The following is a 24,080-nucleotide window of genomic DNA, read 5'->3' on the forward strand; positions in this document are numbered from 1 at the left end:
ATTATTTGAAAGATGGGGCTGAATATTCTTCTTTGCTAAGAAAAATTGGTGGCTGACATTATGGAATTTCATCTTGAAATTACTTCCAGTTCGAGCTTTTCACTTTAAAAGACACCTGTTCAAACATGCCGAAACCCAGGATCGAACCAGGGACCTTTAGATCTTCAGTCTAACGCTCTCCCAGCTGAGCTATTTCGGCCAGCTTGGAAGATGAATGTATTCACAATTTCGGATTACTATAATGATTTCAAATGAATAAGCTTTAATTAGCTACAGGTACTTTCTCATTCTAAATTTCATTGTAATTTAAGGTGAGTCCATGAAAATCATGAACACCTTAGTATCTGCTGCTGCATTGCAGGTAAGTATTGTTAATTTTAGTTTTATTGTTCAGTGGAAGGCTAGGGCTCATTAATCTTCTCTCCTGTAGTAGAAGAGAGAGAAAGCCCCAGAAATTGAAAGCCAACAATCCTTTGGATCTTCAACCTAACTTTCTCCAAACTGAGTCATGCCAGGAAGATTACACAAGGTTATATAACAGTTTTTCCTTTCATCATGATTGCTTTGAATGTAAACATAGCATTTCATAGCAGTTTTTATACTGTATGTTCACCCATCACAAAACCTTTATTTTATTATAGAAGCATTGATGCAAAATGCTGAGAAATTTTATCATTGAGATAATTACAATTGCATAAAGAGTCAAGCCCGGACTACTGAAATCATGGACACTTTTTATCGTGTATTTCTGGACAGTGTTATTAAATGAAATGTTCTGATTATTTGAAAGATGGGGCTGAATATTCTTCTTTGCTAAGAAAAATTGGTGGATGACATTATGGAATTTCATCTTGAAATTACTTCCAGTTCGAGCTTTTCACTTCAAAAAACACCTGTTCAAACATGCCGAAACCCTGGATCGAACCAGGGATCTTTAGATCTTCAGTCTAACACTCTCCCAGCTGAGCTATTTCGGCCAGCTTGGAAGATGAATGTATTCACAATTTCGGATTACTATAATGATTTGAAATGAATAAGCTTTAATTAGCTACAGGTACTTTCTCATTCTAAATTTCATTGGAATTTAAGGTGAGTCCATGAAAATCATGAACACCTTAGTATCTGCTGCTGCATTGCAGGTAAGTATTGTTAATTTTAGTTTTATTGTTCAGTGGAAGGCTAGGGCTCATTAATCTTCTCTCCTGTAGTAGAAGAGAGAGAAAGCCCCAGAATATGAAAGCCAACAATCCTTTGGATCTTCAACCTAACTTTCTCCAAACTTAGTCATGCCAGGAAGATTACACAAGGTTATATAACAGTTTTTCCTTTCATTATGATTGCTTCGAATGTAAACATAGCATTTCATAGCAGTTTTTATACTGTATGTTCACCCATCACAAAACCTTTATTTTATAATAGAAGCATTGATGCAAAATGCTGAGAAATTTTATCATTGAGATAATTACAATTGCATAAAGAGTCAAGCCCGGACTACTGAAATCATGGACACTTTTTATCGTGTATTTCTGGACAGTGTTATTAAATGAAATGTTCTGATTATTTGAAAGATGGGGCTGAATATTCTTCTTTGCTAAGAAAAATTGGTGGATGACATTATGGAATTTCATCTTGAAATTACTTCCAGTTCGAGCTTTTCACTTCAAAACACACCTGTTCAAACATGCCGAAACCCGGGATCGAACCAGGGACCTTTAGATCTTCAGTCTAACGCTCTCCCAGCTGAGCTATTTCGGCCAGCTTGGAAGATGAATGTATTCACAATTTCGGATTACTATAATGATTTCAAATAATTAAGCTTTACTTAACTACAGGTACTTTCTCATTCTAAATTTCATTGGAATTTAAGGTGAGTCCATGAAAATCATGAACACCTTAGTATCTGCTGCTGCATTGCAGGTAAGTATTGTTAATTTTAGTTTTATTGTTCAGTGGAAGGCTAGGGCTCATTAATCTTCTCTCCTGTAGTAGAAGAGATAGAAAGCCCCAGAAATTGAAAGTCAACAATCCTTTGGATCTTCAACCTAACTTTGTCCAAACTGACTCATGCCAGGAAGATTACAAAAGGTTATATAACAGTTTTTCCTTTCATCATGATTGCTTCGAATGTAAACATAGCATTTCATAGCAGTTTTTATACTGTATGTTCACCCATCACAAAACCTTTATTTTTTAATAGAAGCATTGATGCAAAATGCTGAGAAATTTTATCATTGAGATAATTACAATTGCATAAAGAGTCAAGCCCGGACTACTGAAATCATGGACACTTTTTATCGTGTATTTCTGGACAGTGTTATTAAATGAAATGTTCTGATTATTTGAAAGATGGGGCTGAATATTCTTCTTTGCTAAGAAAAATTGGTGGATGACATTATGGAATTTCATCTTGAAATTACTTCCAGTTCGAGCTTTTCACTTCAAAAAACACCTGTTCAAACATGCCGAAACCCTGGATCGAACCAGGGACCTTTAGACCTTCAGTCTAACATTCTCCCAGCTGAGCTATTTCAGCCAGCTTGGAAGATGAATGTATTCACAATTTCGGATTACTATAATGATTTGAAATGAATAAGCTTTAATTAGCTACAGGTACTTTCTCATTCTAAATTTCATTGGAATTTAAGGTGAGTCCATGAAAATCATGAACACCTTAGTATCTGCTGCTGCATTGCAGGTAAGTATTGTTAATTTTAGTTTTATTGTTCAGTGGAAGGCTAGGGCTCATTAATCTTCTCTCCTGTAGTAGAAGAGAGAGAAAGCCCCAGAAATTGAAAGCCAACAATCCTTTGGATCTTCAACCTAACTTTCTCCAAACTGAGTCATGCCAGGAAGATTACACAAGGTTATATAACAGTTTTTCCTTTCATCATGATTGCTTCGAATGTAAACATAGCATTTCATAGCAGTTTTTATACTGTATGTTCACCCATCACAAAACCTTTATTTTATAATAGAAGCATTGATGCAAAATGCTGAGAAATTTTATCATTGAGATAATTACAATTGCATAAAGAGTCAAGCCCGGACTACTGAAATCATGGACACTTTTTATCGTGTATTTCTGGACAGTGTTATTAAATGAAATGTTCTGATTATTTGAAAGATGGGGCTGAATATTCTTCTTTGCTAAGAAAAATTGGTGGATGACATTATGGAATTTCATCTTGAAATTACTTCCAGTTCGAGCTTTTCACTTCAAAAGACATCTGTTCAAACATGCCGAAACCCTGGATCGAACCAAGGACCTTTAGATCTTCAGTCTAACACTCTCCCAGCTGAGCTATTTCAGCCAGCTTGGAAGATGAATGTATTCACAATTTCGGATTACTATAATGATTTGAAATGAATAAGCTTTAATTAGCTACAGGTACTTTCTCATTCTAAATTTCATTGGAATTTAAGGTGAGTCCATGAAAATCATGAACACCTTAGTATCTGCTGCTGCATTGCAGGTAAGTATTGTTAATTTTAGTTTTATTGTTCAGTGGAAGGCTAGGGCTCATTAATCTTCTCTCCTGTAGTAGAAGAGAGAGAAAGCCCCAGAATATGAAAGCCAACAATCCTTTGGATCTTCAACCTAACTTTCTCCAAACTTAGTCATGCCAGGAAGATTACACAAGGTTATATAACAGTTTTTCCTTTCATTATGATTGCTTCGAATGTAAACATAGCATTTCATAGCAGTTTTTATACTGTATGTTCACCCATCACAAAACCTTTATTTTATAATAGAAGCATTGATGCAAAATGCTGAGAAATTTTATCATTGAGATAATTACAATTGCATAAAGAGTCAAGCCCGGACTACTGAAATCATGGACACTTTTTATCGTGTATTTCTGGACAGTGTTATTAAATGAAACGTTCTGATTATTTGAAAGATAGGGCTGAATATTCTTCTTTGCTAAGAAAAATTGGTGGATGACATTATGGAATTTCATCTTGAAATTACTTCCAGTTCGAGCTTTTCACTTCAAAAAACACCTGTTCAAACATGCCGAAACCCGGGATCGAACCAGGGACCTTTAGATCTTCAGTCTAATGCTCTCCCAGCTGAGCTATTTCGGCCAGCTTGGAAGATGAATGTATTCACAATTTCGGATTACTATAATGATTTCAAATGAATAAGCTTTACTTAGCTACAGGTACTTTCTCATTCTAAATTTCATTGGAATTTAAGGTGAGTCCATGAAAATCATGAACACCTTAGTACCTGCTGCTGCATTGCAGGTAAGTATTGTTAATTTTAGTTTTATTGTTCAGTGGAAGGCTAGGGCTCATTAATCTTCTCTCCTGTAGTAGAAGAGAGAGAAAGCCCCAGAAATTGAAAGTCAACAATCCTTTGGATCTTCAACCTAACTTTGTCCACACTGACTCATGCCAGGAAGATTACAAAAGGTTATATAACAGTTTTTCCTTTCATCATGATTGCTTCGAATGTAAACATAGCATTTCATAGCAGTTTTTATACTGTATGTTCACCCATCACAAAACCTTTATTTTTTAATAGAAGCATTGATGCAAAATGATGAGAAATTTTATCATTGAGATAATTACAATTGCATAAAGAGTCAAGCCCGGACTATTGAAATCATGGACACTTTTTATCCTGTATTTCTGGACAGTGTTATGAAATGAAATGTTCTGATTATTTGAAAGATAGGGCTGAATATTCTTCTTTGCTAAGAAAAATTGGTGGATGACATTATGGAATTTCATCTTGAAATTACTTCCAGTTCGAGCTTTTCACTTCAAAAAACACCTGTTCAAACATGCCGAAACCCGGGATTGAACCAGGGACCTTTAGATCTTCAGTCTAACGCTCTCCCAGCTGAGCTATTTCGGCCAGCTTGGAAGATGAATGTATTCACAATTTTGGATTACTATAATGATTTCAAATGAATAAGCTTTACTAAGCTACAGGTACTTTCTCATTCTAAATTTCATTGGAATTTAAGGTGAGTCCATGAAAATCATGAACACCTTAGTATCTGCTGCTGCATTGCAGGTAAGTATTGTTAATTTTAGTTTTATTGTTCAGTGGAAGGCTAGGGCTCATTAATCTTCTCTCCTGTAGTAGAAGAGAGAGAAAGCCCCAGAAATTGAAAGCCAACAATCCTTTGGATCTTCAACCTAACTTTCTCCAAACTGAGTCATGCCAGGAAGATTACACAAGGTTATATAACAGTTTTTCCTTTCATCATGATTGCTTCGAATGTAAACATAGCATTTCATAGCAGTTTTTATACTGTATGTTCACCCATCACAAAACCTTTATTTTATAATAGAAGCATTGATGCAAAATGCTGAGAAATTTTATCATTGAGATAATTACAATTGCATAAAGAGTCAAGCCCGGACTACTGAAATCATGGACACTTTTTATCCTGTATTTTTGGACAGTGTTATTAAATGAAATGTTCTGATTATTTGAAAGATGGGGCTGAATATTCTTCTTTGCTAAGAAAAATTGGTGGCTGACATTATGGAATTTCATCTTGAAATTACTTCCAGTTCGAGCTTTTCACTTCAAAAAACACCTGTTCAAACATGCCGAAACCCTGGATCGAACCAGGGACCTTTAGATCTTCAGTCTAACACTCTCCCAGCTGAGCTATTTCAGCCAGCTTGGAAGATGAATGTATTCACAATTTCGGATTACTATAATGATTTGAAATGAATAAGCTTTAATTAGCTACAGGTACTTTCTCATTCTAAATTTCATTGGAATTTAAGGTGAGTCCATGAAAATCATGAACACCTTAGTATCTGCTGCTGCATTGCAGGTAAGTATTGTTAATTTTAGTTTTATTGTTCAGTGGAAGGCTAGGGCTCATTAATCTTCTCTCCTGTAGTAGAAGAGAGAGAAAGCCCCAGAATATGAAAGCCAACAATCCTTTGGATCTTCAACCTAACTTTCTCCAAACTTAGTCATGCCAGGAAGATTACACAAGGTTATATAACAGTTTTTCCTTTCATTATGATTGCTTCGAATGTAAACATAGCATTTCATAGCAGTTTTTATACTGTATGTTCACCCATCACAAAACCTTTATTTTATAATAGAAGCATTGATGCAAAATGCTGAGAAATTTTATCATTGAGATAATTACAATTGCATAAAGAGTCAAGCCCGGACTACTGAAATCATGGACACTTTTTATGGTGTATTTCTGGACAGTGTTATTAAATGAAATGTTCTGATTATTTGAAAGATGGGGCTGAATATTCTTCTTTGCTAAGAAAAATTGGTGGATGACATTATGGAATTTCATCTTGAAATTACTTCCAGTTCGAGCTTTTCACTTCAAAAAACAACTGTTCAAACATGCCGAAACCCGGGATCGAACCAGGGACCTTTAGATCTTCAGTCTAACGCTCTCCCAGCTGAGCTATTTCGGCCAGCTTGGAAGATGAATGTATTCACAATTTCGGATTACTATAATGATTTCAAATGAATAAGCTTTACTTAGCTACAGGTACTTTCTCATTCTAAATTTCATTGGAATTTAAGGTGAGTCCATGAAAATCATGAACACCTTAGTATCTGCTGCTGCATTGCAGGTAAGTATTGTTAATTTTAGTTTTATTGTTCAGTGGAAGGCTAGGGCTCATTAATCTTCTCTCCTGTAGTAGAAGAGAGAGAAAGCCCCAGAAATTGAAAGTCAACAATCCTTTGGATCTTCAACCTAACTTTGTCCAAACTGACTCATGCCAGGAAGATTACAAAAGGTTATATAACAGTTTTTCCTTTCATCATGATTGCTTCGAATGTAAACATAGCATTTCATAGCAGTTTTTATACTGTATGTTCACCCATCACAAAACCTTTATTTTTTAATAGAAGCATTGATGCAAAATGATGAGAAATTTTATCATTGAGATAATTACAATTGCATAAAGAGTCAAGCCCGGACTATTGAAATCATGGACACTTTTTATCCTGTATTTCTGGACAGTGTTATGAAATGAAATGTTCTGATTATTTGAAAGATAGGTCTGAATATTCTTCTTTGCTAAGAAAAATTGGTGGATGACATTATGGAATTTCATCTTGAAATTACTTCCAGTTCGAGCTTTTCACTTCAAAAAACACCTGTTCAAACATGCCGAAACCCGGGATCGAACCAGGGACCTTTAGATCTTCAGTCTAACACTCTCCCAGCTGAGCTATTTCGGCCAGCTTGGAAGATGAATGTATTCACAATTTCGGATTACTATAATGATTTCAAATGAATAAGCTTTACTTAGCTACAGGTACTTTCTCATTCTAAATTTCATTGGAATTTAAGGTGAGTCCATGAAAATCATGAACACCTTAGTATCTGCTGCTGCATTGCAGGTAAGTATTGTTAATTTTAGTTTTATTGTTCAGTGGAAGGCTAGGGCTCATTATTCTTCTCTCCTGTAGTAGAAGAGAGAGAAAGCCCCAGAAATTGAAAGTCAACAATCCTTTGGATCTTCAACCTAACTTTGTCCAAACTGACTCATGCCAGGAAGATTACAAAAGGTTATATAACAGTTTTTCCTATCATCATGATTGCTTCGAATGTAAACATAGCATTTCATAGCAGTTTTTATACTGTATGTTCACCCATCACAAAACCTTTATTTTATAATAGAAGCATTGATGCAAAATGCTGAGAAATTTTATCATTGAGATAATTACAATTGCATAAAGAGTCAAGCCCGGACTACTGAAATCATGGACACTTTTTATCCTGTATTTTTGGACAGTGTTATTAAATGAAATGTTCTGATTATTTGAAAGATGGGGCTGAATATTCTTCTTTGCTAAGAAAAATTGGTGGCTGACATTATGGAATTTCATCTTGAAATTACTTCTAGTTCGAGCTTTTCACTTCAAAAGACACCTGTTCAAACATGCCGAAACCCAGGATCGAACCAGGGACCTTTAGATCTTCAGTCTAACGCTCTCCCAGCTGAGCTATTTCGGCCAGCTTGGAAGATGAATGTATTCACAATTTCGGATTACTATAATGATTTCAAATGAATAAGCTTTAATTAGCTACAGGTACTTTCTCATTCTAAATTTCATTGGAATTTAAGGTGAGTCCATGAAAATCATGAACACCTTAGTATCTGCTGCTGCATTGCAGGTAAGTATTGTTAATTTTAGTTTTATTGTTCAGTGGAAGGCTAGGGCTCATTAATCTTCTCTCCTGTAGTAGAAGAGAGAGAAAGCCCCAGAAATTGAAAGTCAACAATCCTTTGGATCTTCAACCTAACTTTCTCCAAACTGAGTCATGCCAGGAAGATTACACAAGGTTATATAACAGTTTTTCCTTTCATCATGATTGCTTTGAATGTAAACATAGCATTTCATAGCAGTTTTTATACTGTATGTTCACCCATCACAAAACCTTTATTTTATAATAGAAGCATTGATGCAAAATGCTGAGAAATTTTATCATTGAGATAATTACAATTGCATAAAGAGTCAAGCCCGGACTACTGAAATCATGGACACTTTTTATGGTGTATTTCTGGACAGTGTTATTAAATGAAATGTTCTGATTATTTGAAAGATGGGGCTGAATATTCTTCTTTGCTAAGAAAAATTGGTGGATGACATTATGGAATTTCATCTTGAAATTACTTCCAGTTCGAGCTTTTCACTTCAAAAAACACCTGTTCAAACATGCCGAAACCCTGGATCGAACCAGGGACCTTTAGATTTTCAGTCTAACACTCTCCCAGCTGAGCTATTTCAGCCAGCTTGGAAGATGAATGTATTCACAATTTCGGATTACTATAATGATTTGAAATGAATAAGCTTTAATTAGCTACAGGTACTTTCTCATTCTAAATTTCATTGGAATTTAAGGTGAGTCCATGAAAATCATGAACACCTTAGTATCTGCTGCTGCATTGCAGGTAAGTATTGTTAATTTTAGTTTTATTGTTCAGTGGAAGGCTAGGGCTCATTAATCTTCTCTCCTGTAGTAGAAGAGAGAGAAAGCCCCAGAAATTGAAAGTCAACAATCCTTTGGATCTTCAACCTAACTTTGTCCAAACTGACTCATGCCAGGAAGATTACAAAAGGTTATATAACAGTTTTTCCTTTCATCATGATTGCTTCGAATGTAAACATAGCATTTCATAGCAGTTTTTATACTGTATGTTCACCCATCACAAAACCTTTATTTTTTAATAGAAGCATTGATGCAAAATGCTGAGAAATTTTATCATTGAGATAATTACAATTGCATAAAGAGTCAAGCCCGGACTACTGAAATCATGGACACTTTTTATCCTGTATTTTTGGACAGTGTTATTAAATGAAATGTTCTGATTATTTGAAAGATGGGGCTGAATATTCTTCTTTGCTAAGAAAAATTGGTGGCTGACATTATGGAATTTCATCTTGAAATTACTTCTAGTTCGAGCTTTTCACTTCAAAAGACACCTGTTCAAACATGCCGAAACCCAGGATCGAACCAGGGACCTTTAGATCTTCAGTCTAACGCTCTCCCAGCTGAGCTATTTCGGCCAGCTTGGAAGATGAATGTATTCACAATTTCGGATTACTATAATGATTTCAAATGAATAAGCTTTAATTAGCTACAGGTACTTTCTCATTCTAAATTTCATTGGAATTTAAGGTGAGTCCATGAAAATCATGAACACCTTAGTATCTGCTGCTGCATTGCAGGTAAGTATTGTTAATTTTAGTTTTATTGTTCAGTGGAAGGCTAGGGCTCATTAATCTTCTCTCCTGTAGTAGAAGAGAGAGAAAGCCCCAGAAATTGAAAGTCAACAATCCTTTGGATCTTCAACCTAACTTTCTCCAAACTGAGTCATGCCAGGAAGATTACACAAGGTTATATAACAGTTTTTCCTTTCATCATGATTGCTTTGAATGTAAACATAGCATTTCATAGCAGTTTTTATACTGTATGTTCACCCATCACAAAACCTTTATTTTATAATAGAAGCATTGATGCAAAATGCTGAGAAATTTTATCATTGAGATAATTACAATTGCATAAAGAGTCAAGCCCGGACTACTGAAATCATGGACACTTTTTATCGTGTATTTCTGGACAGTGTTATTAAATGAAATGTTCTGATTATTTGAAAGATGGGGCTGAATATTCTTCTTTGCTAAGAAAAATTGGTGGATGACATTATGGAATTTCATCTTGAAATTACTTCCAGTTCGAGCTTTTCACTTCAAAAAACACCTGTTCAAACATGCCGAAACCCTGGATCGAACCAGGGACCTTTAGATTTTCAGTCTAACACTCTCCCAGCTGAGCTATTTCAGCCAGCTTGGAAGATGAATGTATTCACAATTTCGGATTACTATAATGATTTGAAATGAATAAGCTTTAATTAGCTACAGGTACTTTCTCATTCTAAATTTCATTGGAATTTAAGGTGAGTCCATGAAAATCATGAACACCTTAGTATCTGCTGCTGCATTGCAGGTAAGTATTGTTAATTTTAGTTTTATTGTTCAGTGGAAGGCTAGGGCTCATTAATCTTCTCTCCTGTAGTAGAAGAGAGAGAAAGCCCCAGAAATTGAAAGTCAACAATCCTTTGGATCTTCAACCTAACTTTGTCCAAACTGACTCATGCCAGGAAGATTACAAAAGGTTATATAACAGTTTTTCCTTTCATCATGATTGCTTCGAATGTAAACATAGCATTTCATAGCAGTTTTTATACTGTATGTTCACCCATCACAAAACCTTTATTTTTTAATAGAAGCATTGATGCAAAATGATGAGAAATTTTATCATTGAGATAATTACAATTGCATAAAGAGTCAAGCCCGGACTATTGAAATCATGGACACTTTTTATCCTGTATTTCTGGACAGTGTTATGAAATGAAATGTTCTGATTATTTGAAAGATAGGGCTGAATATTCTTCTTTGCTAAGAAAAATTGGTGGATGACATTATGGAATTTCATCTTGAAATTACTTCCAGTTCGAGCTTTTCACTTCAAAAAACACCTGTTCAAACATGCCGAAACCCGGGATCGAACCAGGGACCTTTAGATCTTCAGTCTAACGCTCTCCCAGCTGAGCTATTTCGGCCAGCTTGGAAGATGAATGTATTCACAATTTTGGATTACTATAATGATTTCAAATGAATAAGCTTTACTTAGCTACAGGTACTTTCTCATTCTAAATTTCATTGGAATTTAAGGTGAGTCCATGAAAATCATGAACACCTTAGTATCTGCTGCTGCATTGCAGGTAAGTATTGTTAATTTTAGTTTTATTGTTCAGTGGAAGGCTAGGGCTCATTAATCTTCTCTCCTGTAGTAGAAGAGAGAGAAAGCCCCAGAAATTGAAAGCCAACAATCCTTTGGATCTTCAACCTAACTTTCTCCAAACTGAGTCATGCCAGGAAGATTACACAAGGTTATATAACAGTTTTTCCTTTCATCATGATTGCTTCGAATGTAAACATAGCATTTCATAGCAGTTTTTATACTGTATGTTCACCCATCACAAAACCTTTATTTTATAATAGAAGCATTGATGCAAAATGCTGAGAAATTTTATCATTGAGATAATTACAATTGCATAAAGAGTCAAGCCCGGACTACTGAAATCATGGACACTTTTTATCCTGTATTTTTGGACAGTGTTATTAAATGAAATGTTCTGATTATTTGAAAGATGGGGCTGAATATTCTTCTTTGCTAAGAAAAATTGGTGGCTGACATTATGGAATTTCATCTTGAAATTACTTCCAGTTCGAGCTTTTCACTTCAAAAGACACCTGTTCAAACATGCCGAAACCCAGGATCGAACCAGGGACCTTTAGATCTTCAGTCTAACGCTCTCCCAGCTGAGCTATTTCGGCCAGCTTGGAAGATGAATGTATTCACAATTTCGGATTACTATAATGATTTCAAATGAATAAGCTTTAATTAGCTACAGGTACTTTCTCATTCTAAATTTCATTGGAATTTAAGGTGAGTCCATGAAAATCATGAACACCTTAGTATCTGCTGCTGCATTGCAGGTAAGTATTGTTAATTTTAGTTTTATTGTTCAGTGGAAGGCTAGGGCTCATTAATCTTCTCTCCTGTAGTAGAAGAGAGAGAAAGCCCCAGAAATTGAAAGCCAACAATCCTTTGGATCTTCAACCTAACTTTCTCCAAACTGAGTCATGCCAGGAAGATTACACAAGGTTATATAACAGTTTTTCCTTTCATCATGATTGCTTTGAATGTAAACATAGCATTTCATAGCAGTTTTTATACTGTATGTTCACCCATCACAAAACCTTTATTTTATAATAGAAGCATTGATGCAAAATGCTGAGAAATTTTATCATTGAGATAATTACAATTGCATAAAGAGTCAAGCCCGGACTACTGAAATCATGGACACTTTTTATCGTGTATTTCTGGACAGTGTTATTAAATGAAATGTTCTGATTATTTGAAAGATGGGGCTGAATATTCTTCTTTGCTAAGAAAAATTGGTGGATGACATTATGGAATTTCATCTTGAAATTACTTCCAGTTCGAGCTTTTCACTTCAAAAAACACCTGTTCAAACATGCCGAAACCCTGGATCGAACCAGGGACCTTTAGATCTTCAGTCTAACACTCTCCCAGCTGAGCTATTTCAGCCAGCTTGGAAGATGAATGTATTCACAATTTCGGATTACTATAATGATTTGAAATGAATAAGCTTTAATTAGCTACAGGTACTTTCTCATTCTAAATTTCATTGGAATTTAAGGTGAGTCCATGAAAATCATGAACACCTTAGTATCTGCTGCTGCATTGCAGGTAAGTATTGTTAATTTTAGTTTTATTGTTCAGTGGAAGGCTAGGGCTCATTAATCTTCTCTCCTGTAGTAGAAGAGAGAGAAAGCCCCAGAATATGAAAGCCAACAATCCTTTGGATCTTCAACCTAACTTTCTCCAAACTTAGTCATGCCAGGAAGATTACACAAGGTTATATAACAGTTTTTCCTTTCATTATGATTGCTTCGAATGTAAACATAGCATTTCATAGCAGTTTTTATACTGTATGTTCACCCATCACAAAACCTTTATTTTATAATAGAAGCATTGATGCAAAATGCTGAGAAATTTTATCATTGAGATAATTACAATTGCATAAAGAGTCAAGCCCGGACTACTGAAATCATGGACACTTTTTATGGTGTATTTCTGGACAGTGTTATTAAATGAAATGTTCTGATTATTTGAAAGATGGGGCTGAATATTCTTCTTTGCTAAGAAAAATTGGTGGATGACATTATGGAATTTCATCTTGAAATTACTTCCAGTTCGAGCTTTTCACTTCAAAAAACAACTGTTCAAACATGCCGAAACCCGGGATCGAACCAGGGACCTTTAGATCTTCAGTCTAACGCTCTCCCAGCTGAGCTATTTCGGCCAGCTTGGAAGATGAATGTATTCACAATTTCGGATTACTATAATGATTTCAAATGAATAAGCTTTACTTAGCTACAGGTACTTTCTCATTCTAAATTTCATTGGAATTTAAGGTGAGTCCATGAAAATCATGAACACCTTAGTATCTGCTGCTGCATTGCAGGTAAGTATTGTTAATTTTAGTTTTATTGTTCAGTGGAAGGCTAGGGCTCATTAATCTTCTCTCCTGTAGTAGAAGAGAGAGAAAGCCCCAGAAATTGAAAGTCAACAATCCTTTGGATCTTCAACCTAACTTTGTCCAAACTGACTCATGCCAGGAAGATTACAAAAGGTTATATAACAGTTTTTCCTTTCATCATGATTGCTTCGAATGTAAACATAGCATTTCATAGCAGTTTTTATACTGTATGTTCACCCATCACAAAACCTTTATTTTTTAATAGAAGCATTGATGCAAAATGATGAGAAATTTTATCATTGAGATAATTACAATTGCATAAAGAGTCAAGCCCGGACTATTGAAATCATGGACACTTTTTATCCTGTATTTCTGGACAGTGTTATGAAATGAAATGTTCTGATTATTTGAAAGATAGGTCTGAATATTCTTCTTTGCTAAGAAAAATTGGTGGATGACATTATGGAATTTCATCTTGAAATTACTTCCAGTTCGAGCTTTTCACTTCAAAAAACACCTGTTCAAACATGCCGAAACCCGGGATCGAACCAGGGACCTTTAGATCTTCAGTCTAACACTCTCCCAGCTGAGCTATTTCGGCCAGCTTGGAAGATGAATGTATTCACAATTTCGGATTACTATAATGATTTCAAATGAATAAGCTTTACTTAGCTACAGGTACTTTCTCATTCTAAATTTCATTGGAATTTAAGGTGAGTCCATGAAAATCATGAACACCTTAGTATCTGCTGCTGCATTGCAGGTAAGTATTGTTAATTTTAGTTTTATTGTTCAGTGGAAGGCTAGGGCTCATTATTCTTCTCTCCTGTAGTAGAAGAGAGAGAAAGCCCCAGAAATTGAAAGTCAACAATCCTTTGGATCTTCAACCTAACTTTGTCCAAACTGACTCATGCCAGGAAGATTACAAAAGGTTATATAACAGTTTTTCCTATCATCATGATTGCTTCGAATGTAAACATAGCATTTCATAGCAGTTTTTATACTGTATGTTCACCCATCACAAAACCTTTATTTTATAATAGAAGCATTGATGCAAAATGCTGAGAAATTTTATCATTGAGATAATTACAATTGCATAAAGAGTCAAGCCCGGACTACTGAAATCATGGACACTTTTTATCCTGTATTTTTGGACAGTGTTATTAAATGAAATGTTCTGATTATTTGAAAGATGGGGCTGAATATTCTTCTTTGCTAAGAAAAATTGGTGGCTGACATTATGGAATTTCATCTTGAAATTACTTCTAGTTCGAGCTTTTCACTTCAAAAGACACCTGTTCAAACATGCCGAAACCCAGGATCGAACCAGGGACCTTTAGATCTTCAGTCTAACGCTCTCCCAGCTGAGCTATTTCGGCCAGCTTGGAAGATGAATGTATTCACAATTTCGGATTACTATAATGATTTCAAATGAATAAGCTTTAATTAGCTACAGGTACTTTCTCATTCTAAATTTCATTGGAATTTAAGGTGAGTCCATGAAAATCATGAACACCTTAGTATCTGCTGCTGCATTGCAGGTAAGTATTGTTAATTTTAGTTTTATTGTTCAGTGGAAGGCTAGGGCTCATTAATCTTCTCTCCTGTAGTAGAAGAGAGAGAAAGCCCCAGAAATTGAAAGTCAACAATCCTTTGGATCTTCAACCTAACTTTCTCCAAACTGAGTCATGCCAGGAAGATTACACAAGGTTATATAACAGTTTTTCCTTTCATCATGATTGCTTTGAATGTAAACATAGCATTTCATAGCAGTTTTTATACTGTATGTTCACCCATCACAAAACCTTTATTTTATAATAGAAGCATTGATGCAAAATGCTGAGAAATTTTATCATTGAGATAATTACAATTGCATAAAGAGTCAAGCCCGGACTACTGAAATCATGGACACTTTTTATCGTGTATTTCTGGACAGTGTTATTAAATGAAATGTTCTGATTATTTGAAAAATGGGGCTGAATATTCTTCTTTGCTAAGAAAAATTGGTGGATGACATTATGGAATTTCATCTTGAAATTACTTCCAGTTCGAGCTTTTCACTTCAAAAAACACCTGTTCAAACATGCCGAAACCCTGGATCGAACCAGGGACCTTTAGATTTTCAGTCTAACACTCTCCCAGCTGAGCTATTTCAGCCAGCTTGGAAGATGAATGTATTCACAATTTCGGATTACTATAATGATTTGAAATGAATAAGCTTTAATTAGCTACAGGTACTTTCTCATTCTAAATTTCATTGGAATTTAAGGTGAGTCCATGAAAATCATGAACACCTTAGTATCTGCTGCTGCATTGCAGGTAAGTATTGTTAATTTTAGTTTTATTGTTCAGTGGAAGGCTAGGGCTCATTAATCTTCTCTCCTGTAGTAGAAGAGAGAGAAAGCCCCAGAAATTGAAAGTCAACAATCCTTTGGATCTTCAACCTAACTTTGTCCAAACTGACTCATGCCAGGAAGATTACAAAAGGTTATATAACAGTTTTTCCTTTCATCATGATTGCTTCGAATGTAAACATAGCATTTCATAGCAGTTTTTATACTGTATGTTCACCCATCACAAAACCTTTATTTTTTAATAGAAGCATTGATGCAAAATGATGAGAAATTTTATCATTGAGATAATTACAATTGCATAAAGAGTCAAGCCCGGACTATGGAAATCATGGACACTTTTTATCCTGTATTTCTGGACAGTGTTATGAAATGAAATGTTCTGATTATTTGAAAGATAGGGCTGAATATTCTTCTTTGCTAAGAAAAATTGGTGGATGACATTATGGAATTTCATCTTGAAATTACTTCCAGTTCGAGCTTTTCACTTCAAAAAACACCTGTTCAAACATGCCGAAACCCAGGATCGAACCAGGGACCTTTAGATCTTCAGTCTAACGCTCTCCCAGCTGAGCTATTTCGGCCAGCTTGGATGTATTCACAATTTCGGATTACTATAATGATTTCAAATGAATAAGCTTTACTTAGCTACAGGTACTTTCTCATTCTAAATTTCATTGGAATTTAAGGTGAGTCCATGAAAATCATGAACACCTTAGTATCTGCTGCTGCATTGCAGGTAAGTATTGTTAATTTTAGTTTTATTGTTCAGTGGAAGGCTAGGGCTCATTAATCTTCTCTCCTGTAGTAGAAGAGAGAGAAAGCCCCAGAAATTGAAAGTCAACAATCCTTTGGATCTTCAACCTAACTTTGTCCAAACTGACTCATGCCAGGAAGATTACAAAAGGTTATATAACAGTTTTTCCTTTCATCATGATTGCTTCGAATGTAAACATAGCATTTCATAGCAGTTTTTATACTGTATGTTCACCCATCACAAAACCTTTATTTTTTAATAGAAGCATTGATGCAAAATGCTGAGAAATTTTATCATTGAGATAATTACAATTGCATAAAGAGTCAAGCCCGGACTACTGAAATCATGGACACTTTTTATGGTGTATTTCTGGACAGTGTTATTAAATGAAATGTTCTGATTATTTGAAAGATGGGGCTGAATATTCTTCTTTGCTAAGAAAAATTGGTGGATGACATTATGGAATTTCATCTTGAAATTACTTCCAGTTCGAGCTTTTCACTTCAAAAAACACCTGTTCAAACATGCTGAAACTCGGGATCGTACCAGGGACCTTTAGATCTTCAGTCTAACGCTCTCCCAGCTGAGCTATTTCGGCCAGCTTGGAAGATGAATGTATTTACAATTTCGGATTACTATAATGATTTCAAATGAATAAGCTTTAATTAGCTACAGGTACTTTCTCATTCTAAATTTCATTGGAATTTAAGGTGAGTCCATGAAAATCATGAACACCTTAGTATCTGCTGCTGCATTGCAGGTAAGTATTGTTAATTTTAGTTTTATTGTTCAGTGGAAGGCTAGGGCTCATTAATCTTCTCTCCTGTAGTAGAAGAGAGAGAAAGCCCCAGAAATTGAAAGTCAACAATCCTTTGGATCTTCAACCTAACTTTGTCCAAACTGACTCATGCCAGGAAGATTATAAAAGGTTATATAACAGTTTTTCCTTTCATCATGATTGCTTCGAATGTAAACATAGCATTTCATAGCAGTTTTTATACTGTATGTTCACCCATCACAAAACCTTTATTTTTTAATAGAAGCATTGATGCAAAATGCTGAGAAATTTTATCATTGAGATAATTACAATTGCATAAAGAGTCAAGCCCGGACTACTGAAATCATGGACACTTTTTATCGTGTATTTCTGGACAGTGTTATTAAATGAAATGTTCTGATTATTTGAAAGATGGGGCTGAATATTCTTCTTTGCTAAGAAAAATTGGTGGATGAAACCCGGGATCGTACCAGGGACCTTTAGATCTTCAGTCTAACGCTCTCCCAGCTGAGCTATTTCGGCCAGCTTGGAAGATGAATGTATTTACAATTTCGGATTACTATAATGATTTCAAATGAATAAGCTTTAATTAGCTACAGGTACTTTCTCATTCTAAATTTCATTGGAATTTAAGGTGAGTCCATGAAAATCATGAACACCTTAGTATCTGCTGCTGCATTGCAGGTAAGTATTGTTAATTTTAGTTTTATTGTTCAGTGGAAGGCTAGGGCTCATTATTCTTCTCTCCTGTAGTAGAAGAGAGAGAAAGCCCCAGAAATTGAAAGTCAACAATCCTTTGGATCTTCAGCCTAACTTTGTCCAAACTGACTCATGCCAGGAAGATTATAAAAGGTTATATAACAGTTTTTCCTTTCATCATGATTGCTTCGAATGTAAACATAGCATTTCATAGCAGTTTTTATACTGTATGTTCACCCATCACAAAACCTTTATTTTTTAATAGAAGCATTGATGCAAAATGCTGAGAAATTTTATCATTGAGATAATTACAATTGCATAAAGAGTCAAGCCCGGACTACTGAAATCATGGACACTTTTTATCGTGTATTTCTGGACAGTGTTATTAAATGAAATGTTCTGATTATTTGAAAGATGGGGCTGAATATTCTTCTTTGCTAAGAAAAATTGGTGGATGACATTATGGAATTTCATCTTGAAATTACTTCCAGTTTGAGCTTTTCACTTCAAAAAACACCTGTTCAAACATGCCGAAACCCGGGATCAAACCAGGGACCTTTAGATCTTCAGTCTAACGCTCTCCCAGCTGAGCTATTTCGGCCAGCTTGGAAGATGAATGTATTTACAATTTCGGATTACTATAATGATTTCAAATGAATAAGCTTTAATTAGCTACAGGTACTTTCTCATTCTAAATTTCATTGGAATTTAAGGTGAGTCCATGAAAATCATGAACACCTTAGTATCTGCTGCTGCATTGCAGGTAAGTATTGTTAATTTTAGTTTTATTGTTCAGTGGAAGGCTAGGGCTCATTAATCTTCTCTCCTGTAGTAGAAGAGAGAGAAAGCCCCAGAAATTGAAAGCCAACAATCCTTTGGATCTTCAACCTAACTTTCTCCAAACTGAGTCATGCCAGGAAGATTACACAAGGTTATATAACAGTTTTTCCTTTCATCATGATTGCTTCGAATGTAAACATAGCATTTCATAGCAGTTTTTAAACTGTATGTTCACCCATCACAAAACCTTTATTTTATAATAGAAGCATTGATGCAAAATGCTGAGAAATTTTATCATTGAGATAATTACAATTGCATAAAGAGTCAAGCCCGGACTACTGAAATCATGGACATTTTTTATCCTGTATTTCTGGACAGTGTTATTAAATAAAATGTTCTGATTATTTGAAAGATGGGGCTGAATATTGTTCTTTGCTAAGAAAAATTGGTGGATGACATTATGGAATTTCATCTTGAAATTACTTCCAGTTCGAGCTTTTCACTTCAAAAAACACCTGTTCAAACATGCCGAAACCCGGGATCGAACCAGGGACCTTTAGATCTTCAGTCTAACGCTCTCCCAGCTGAGCTATTTCGGCCAGCTTGGAAGATGCATGTATTCACAATTTCGGATTACTATAATGATTTCAAATGAATAAGCTTTAATTAGCTACAGGTACTTTCTCATTCTAAATTTCATTGTAATTTAAGGTGAGTCCATGAAAATCATGAACACCTTAGTATCTGCTGCTGCATTGCAGGTAAGTATTGTTAATTTTAGTTTTATTGTTCAGTGGAAGGCTAGGGCTCATTAATCTTCTCTCCTGTAGTAGAAGAGAGAGAAAGCCCCAGAATATGAAAGCCAACAATCCTTTGGATCTTCAACCTAACTTTCTCCAAACTTAGTCATGCCAGGAAGATTACACAAGGTTATATAACAGTTTTTCCTTTCATTATGATTGCTTCGAATGTAAACATAGCATTTCATAGCAGTTTTTATACTGTATGTTCACCCATCACAAAACCTTTATTTTATAATAGAAGCATTGATGCAAAATGCTGAGAAATTTTATCATTGAGATAATTACAATTGCATAAAAAGTCAAGCCCGGACTACTGAAATCATGGACACTTTTTATCGTGTATTTCTGGACAGTGTTATTAAATGAAATGTTCTGATTATTTGAAAGATGGGGCTGAATATTCTTCTTTGCTAAGAAAAATTGGTGGATGACATTATGGAATTTTATCTTGAAATTACTTCCAGTTCGAGCTTTTCACTTCAAAAAACACCTGTTCAAACATGCCGAAACTCGGGATCGAACCAGGGACCTTTAACTCTTCAGTCTAACACTCTCCCAGCTGAGCTATTTCAGCCAGCTTGGAAGATGAATGTATTCACAATTTCGGATTACTATAATGATTTCAAATGAATAAGCTTTAATTAGCTACAGGTACTTTCTCATTCTAAATTTCATTGGAATTTAAGGTGAGTCCATGAAAATCATGAACACCTTAGTATCTGCTGCTGCATTGCAGGTAAGTATTGTTAATTTTAGTTTTATTGTTCAGTGGAAGGCTAGGGCTCATTAATCTTCTCTCCTGTAGTAGAAGAGAGAGAAAGCCCCAGAAATTGAAAGCCAACAATCCTTTGGATCTTCAACCTAACTTTCTCCAAACTGAGTCATGCCAGGAAGATTACACAAGGTTATATAACAGTTTTTCTTTTTCTCATGATTGCTTCGAATGTAAACATAGCATTTCATAGCAGTTTTTATACTGTATGTTCACCCATCACAAAACCTTTATTTTATAATAGAAGCATTGATGCAAAATGCTGAGAAATTTTATCATTGAGATAATTACAATTGCATAAAGAGTCAAGCCCGGACTACTGAAATCATGGACACTTTTTATCCTGTATTTCTGGACAGTGTTATTAAATGAAATGTTCTGATTATTTGAAAGATGGGGCTGAATATTCTTCTTTGCTAAGAAAAATTGGTGGATGACATAATGGAATTTCATCTTGAAATTACTTCCAGTTCGAGCTTTTCACTTCAAAAAACACCTGTTCAAACATGCCGAAACCCGGGATTGAACCAGGGACCTTTAGATCTTCAGTCTAACGCTCTCCCAGCTGAGCTATTTCAGCCAGCTTGGAAGATGAATGTATTCACAATTTCGGATTACTATAATGATTTCAAATGAATAAGCTTTAATTAGCTACAGGTACTTTCTCATTCTAAATTTCATTGGAATTTAAGGTGAGTCCATGAAAATCATGAACACCTTAGTATCTGCTGCTGCATTGCAGGTAAGTATTGTTAATTTTAGTTTTATTGTTCAGTGGAAGGCTAGGGCTCATTAATCTTCTCTCCTGTAGTAGAAGAGAGAGAAAGCCCCAGAATATGAAAGCCAACAATCCTTTGGATCTTCAACCTAACTTTCTCCAAACTGAGTCATGCCAGGAAGATTACACAAGGTTATATAACAGTTTTTCCTTTCATCATGATTGCTTCGAATGTAAACATAGCATTTCATAGCAGTTTTTATACTGTATGTTCACCCATCACAAAACCTTTATTTTATAATAGAAGCATTGATGCAAAATGCTGAGAAATTTTATCATTGAGATAATTACAATTGCATAAAGAGTCAAGCCCGGACTACTGAAATCATGGACACTTTTTATCCTGTATTTCTGGACAGTGTTATTAAATGAAATGTTCTGATTATTTGAAAGATGGGGCTGAATATTCTTCTTTGCTAAGAAAAATTGGTGGATGACATTATGGAATTTCATCTTGAAATTACTTCCAGTTCGAGCTTTTCACTTCAAAAAACACCTGTTCAAACATGCTGAAACCCGGGATCGTACCAGGGACCTTTAGATCTTCAGTCTAACGCTCTCCCAGCTGAGCTATTTCGGCCAGCTTGGAAGATGAATGTATTTACAATTTCGGATTACTATAATGATTTCAAATGAATAAGCTTTAATTAGCTACAGGTACTTTCTCATTCTAAATTTCATTGGAATTTAAGGTGAGTCCATGAAAATCATGAACACCTTAGTATCTGCTGCTGCATTGCAGGTAAGTATTGATAATTTTAGTTTTATTGTTCAGTGGAAGGCTAGGGCTCATTATTCTTCTCTCCTGTAGTAGAAGAGAGAGAAAGCCCCAGAAATTGAAAGTCAACAATCCTTTGGATCTTCAACCTAACTTTGTCCAAACTGACTCATGCCAGGAAGATTATAAAAGGTTATATACCAGTTTTTCCTTTCATCATGATTGCTTCGAATGTAAACATAGCATTTCATAGCAGTTTTTATACTGTATGTTCACCCATCACAAAACCTTTATTTTTTAATAGAAGCATTGATGCAAAATGCTGAGAAATTTTATCATTGAGATAATTACAATTGCATAAAGAGTCAAGCCCGGACTACTGAAATCATGGACACTTTTTATCGTGTATTTCTGGACAGTGTTATTAAATGAAAATTTCTGATTATTTGAAAGATGGGGCTGAATATTCTTCTTTGCTAAGAAAAATTGGTGGATGACATTATGGAATTTCATCTTGAAATTACTTCCAGTTCGAGCTTTTCACTTCAAAAAACACCTGTTCAAACATGCTGAAACCTGGGATCGTACCAGGGACCTTTAGATCTTCAGTCTAACGCTCTCCCAGCTGAGCTATTTCGGCCAGCTTGGAAGATGAATGTATTTACAATTTCGGATTACTATAATGATTTCAAATGAATAAGCTTTAATTAGCTACAGGTACTTTCTCATTCTAAATTTCATTGGAATTTAAGGTGAGTCCATGAAAATCATGAACACCTTAGTATCTGCTGCTGCATTGCAGGTAAGTATTGTTAATTTTAGTTTTATTGTTCAGTGGAAGGCTAGGGCTCATTAATCTTCTCTCCTGTAGTAGAAGAGAGAGAAAGCCCCAGAAATTGAAAGCCAACAATCCTTTGGATCTTCAACCTAACTTTCTCCAAACTGAGTCATGCCAGGAAGATTACACAAGGTTATATAACAGTTTTTCCTTTCATCATGATTGCTTCGAATGTAAACATAGCATTTCATAGCAGTTTTTATACTGTATGTTCACCCATCACAAAACCTTTATTTTATAATAGAAGCATTGATGCAAAATGATGAGAAATTTTATCATTGAGATAATTACAATTGCATAAAGAGTCAAGCCCGGACTACTGAAATCATGGACACTTTTTATCCTGTATTTCTGGACAGTGTTATTAAATGAAATGTTCTGATTATTTGAAAGATGGGGCTGAATATTCTTCTTTGCTAAGAAAAATTGGTGGATGACATTATGGAATTTCATCTTGAAATTACTTCCAGTTTGAGCTTTTCACTTCAAAAAACACCTGTTCAAACATGCCGAAACCCGGGATCAAACCAGGGACCTTTAGATCTTCAGTCTAACGCTCTCCCAGCTGAGCTATTTCGGCCAACTTGGAAGATGAATGTATTCACAATTTCGGATTACTATAATGATTTCAAATGAATAAGCTTTAATTAGCTACAGGTACTTTCTCATTCTAAATTTCATTGGAATTTAAGGTGAGTCCATGAAAATCATGAACACCTTAGTATCTGCTGCTGCATTGCAGGTAAGTATTGTTAATTTTAGTTTTATTGTTCAGTGGAAGGCTAGGGCTCATTAATCTTCTCTCCTGTAGTAGAAGAGAGAGAAAGCCCCAGAAATTGAAAGCCAACAACATTTGGGATCTTCAACCTAACTTTCTCCAAACTGAGTCATGCCAGGAAGATTACACACGGTTATATAACAGTTTTTCCTTTCATCATGATTGCTTCGAATGTAAACATAGCATTTCATAGCAGTTTTTGTACTGTATGTTCACCCATCACAAAACCTTTATTTTATAATAGAAGCATTGATGCAAAATGCTGAGAAATTTTATCATTGAGATAATTACAATTGCATAAAGAGTCAAGCCCGGACTATTGAAATCATGGACACTTTTTATCCTGTATTTTTGGACAGTGTTATTAAATGAAATGTTCTGATTATTTGAAAGATGGGGCTGAATATTCTTCTTTGCTAAGAAAAA

The 24,080-nt window shown here is 35.1% G+C and overlaps 12 non-coding genes across 12 annotated transcripts; all 12 read right to left on the reverse strand.

The window, feature by feature from the left end:
- Positions 1-1,682: 1,682 nt before the first annotated feature.
- Positions 1,683-1,755, reverse strand: TRNAF-GAA (transfer RNA phenylalanine (anticodon GAA)). The gene has a single exon. It is a non-coding gene; the product is annotated as a tRNA-Phe (tRNA).
- Positions 1,756-4,016: 2,261 nt separating this feature from the next.
- Positions 4,017-4,089, reverse strand: TRNAF-GAA (transfer RNA phenylalanine (anticodon GAA)). The gene has a single exon. It is a non-coding gene; the product is annotated as a tRNA-Phe (tRNA).
- A 705-nt stretch (positions 4,090-4,794) lies between these two features.
- Positions 4,795-4,867, reverse strand: TRNAF-GAA (transfer RNA phenylalanine (anticodon GAA)). The gene has a single exon. It is a non-coding gene; the product is annotated as a tRNA-Phe (tRNA).
- A 1,483-nt stretch (positions 4,868-6,350) lies between these two features.
- On the reverse strand, positions 6,351-6,423 carry TRNAF-GAA (transfer RNA phenylalanine (anticodon GAA)). The gene has a single exon. It is a non-coding gene; the product is annotated as a tRNA-Phe (tRNA).
- Positions 6,424-7,128: 705 nt separating this feature from the next.
- On the reverse strand, positions 7,129-7,201 carry TRNAF-GAA (transfer RNA phenylalanine (anticodon GAA)). Its single transcript has one exon. It is a non-coding gene; the product is annotated as a tRNA-Phe (tRNA).
- A 3,817-nt stretch (positions 7,202-11,018) lies between these two features.
- On the reverse strand, positions 11,019-11,091 carry TRNAF-GAA (transfer RNA phenylalanine (anticodon GAA)). The gene has a single exon. It is a non-coding gene; the product is annotated as a tRNA-Phe (tRNA).
- A 2,261-nt stretch (positions 11,092-13,352) lies between these two features.
- TRNAF-GAA (transfer RNA phenylalanine (anticodon GAA)) lies at positions 13,353-13,425 on the reverse strand. Its single transcript has one exon. It is a non-coding gene; the product is annotated as a tRNA-Phe (tRNA).
- A 705-nt stretch (positions 13,426-14,130) lies between these two features.
- Positions 14,131-14,203, reverse strand: TRNAF-GAA (transfer RNA phenylalanine (anticodon GAA)). Its single transcript has one exon. It is a non-coding gene; the product is annotated as a tRNA-Phe (tRNA).
- A 4,512-nt stretch (positions 14,204-18,715) lies between these two features.
- Positions 18,716-18,788, reverse strand: TRNAF-GAA (transfer RNA phenylalanine (anticodon GAA)). The gene has a single exon. It is a non-coding gene; the product is annotated as a tRNA-Phe (tRNA).
- A 705-nt stretch (positions 18,789-19,493) lies between these two features.
- TRNAF-GAA (transfer RNA phenylalanine (anticodon GAA)) lies at positions 19,494-19,566 on the reverse strand. The gene has a single exon. It is a non-coding gene; the product is annotated as a tRNA-Phe (tRNA).
- A 1,483-nt stretch (positions 19,567-21,049) lies between these two features.
- TRNAF-GAA (transfer RNA phenylalanine (anticodon GAA)) lies at positions 21,050-21,122 on the reverse strand. The gene has a single exon. It is a non-coding gene; the product is annotated as a tRNA-Phe (tRNA).
- A 2,261-nt stretch (positions 21,123-23,383) lies between these two features.
- Positions 23,384-23,456, reverse strand: TRNAF-GAA (transfer RNA phenylalanine (anticodon GAA)). Its single transcript has one exon. It is a non-coding gene; the product is annotated as a tRNA-Phe (tRNA).
- Between the last annotated feature and the right edge of the window lie 624 nt (positions 23,457-24,080).

This window comes from Mixophyes fleayi, chromosome 3 (assembly GCF_038048845.1).
Source record: "Mixophyes fleayi isolate aMixFle1 chromosome 3, aMixFle1.hap1, whole genome shotgun sequence".
NCBI lineage: Eukaryota > Metazoa > Chordata > Amphibia > Anura > Limnodynastidae > Mixophyes > Mixophyes fleayi.